Source organism: Meles meles, chromosome 5, assembly GCF_922984935.1.
Source record: "Meles meles chromosome 5, mMelMel3.1 paternal haplotype, whole genome shotgun sequence".
NCBI lineage: Eukaryota > Metazoa > Chordata > Mammalia > Carnivora > Mustelidae > Meles > Meles meles.
Genome location: NC_060070.1, coordinates 131230801 through 131232394, shown reverse-complemented (window position 1 = coordinate 131232394; position 1594 = coordinate 131230801). Strand labels below are relative to the sequence as shown.

Sequence of the window (1594 nt, the reverse complement as noted above, 5' to 3'; positions counted from 1 at the left end):
CCCGATAAACTGATTCTAAATTTCCCTGGGGAACCACAACTATTCCTTGTTGACTCATGGGACACTCCTTGTGGAGGCTGCCTGGAGTTGCGTGGGCTGGAGGTGCAGGTACATGTGAAGATTTCTGGGCAGCTTAGTATGGAAACCATTGGGTCACCTTGCCCTCATTTCGACCTGTCCTGTGTCAGCGAGGGAGAGCGTCCAAATGAGCAAGAGAGCACAGTGGAACAATACTTGGGGAAGACATGTTATTCATACTTAGGCTCATGCCAGCAGCTTACAGCTTATACCAGCTGGTGCCTGCTGGCCCTGGGGGTGAGGACGAAGCTGTGCCTCCAAGCAAGCAAAACAGGAAGAGTTTGCCCATGAATTGTAACAGTGATGAGCATCCTCAACATAGGAGAGGAACAACATGGCTGTGAAAAAAAAACTGGTTGAAAGCAAGCAGAAGGCAGAATGTATGCCACAGAGAGGAAATCAGCTCAAAGAAGGGAATGAATGGCTGGAAGCAAAATTTAGATTGCTGACTAAGGAATTAAGTGTACTGAAAGATTTGTTTCTTGAGCATGCACACAACCTGTCAGAGAACGTGCAACCCGGTAGTGCTGAAAATACAACAATTTCTGATAGTGCAGGACGGTAGACCTCACACTGTCCACACTTCACAACTTGTGGTGTGACCACCTACCTACACCCCTCGTATCAATGGCCGAACACTGTCCTGTTCCATTATACAAAGATCCACTGAAGGTTGTTTTCTAGGATAAGCACTGAAGACTGGTTAGCTAAAAATGTTAGGTATGTGATTTAAATCAGATCTAGTTCTAGTAAAGATCTAGTTTTAAGTGATAGGGATTTTTTTTTTGAGGGGATAAAAGAAAATTTTAAGATATATGGGGGGGGGGAGCCCTGGACCTTGATGTTCTTAATGAATCCTTAATTTCCCAATAAAATTTTAAAAAATCAACTTCATTGGGAAGAAGAATGGATAAGAACTGACAAGAAAAAAAATTGAAAAGCATAACAAGCAGTGATTAGGAAGAGGGAGTACTTATACTATCAGTTATCCAGAAGAACTAGAAGACCATTGCTGTTATCAAAAGTCTGTAATAATTTGAGATCAAAAAGGATAATAGATACTGATTCAAGAATATGTGTGTGTGTTTGTGTGTGTGTGACAAAATTGGCATTTTAAATTGGTGGGAAAAGATTAATATTGAATATAGATAAATTCTTGGGAAATAATGACAGATGCTTCATCATAAGTCTCAGATGAACCAGAGGTTAAATATAAAAATGAACAGAAGAAAACACAGGTGAATATTTATGTCATCTTTGGTGTGGGGAAGGTCTTTTCTATAGCAAAAAAGCCTAGACAATTACAACCTATAATGATAGAAAAAGTAGATCAGTGGTTGCCTGGGGCCAGGGGTAGAGGTGGGGACTATCTGGAAAGGTGACAACTATAGGGTTCTGAGAACAACAAGAGAGTTATCCACAGTGTGCAAACACACCTCAAGTCAGCCTGTGTGCACCTCCTAATTTTCCATTGGCCAAATCAAGTCGCATGGCCAAAACAGATTTGAGGACTGGA

At 41.3% G+C, this 1594-nt stretch overlaps 1 pseudogene; it reads left to right on the top strand.

Moving 5' to 3' along the window:
* The first annotated feature begins 205 nt into the window (after nt 1-205).
* LOC123941408 lies at nt 206-643 on the top strand (annotated as a pseudogene).
* The last annotated feature ends 951 nt before the right edge of the window (nt 644-1594 follow it).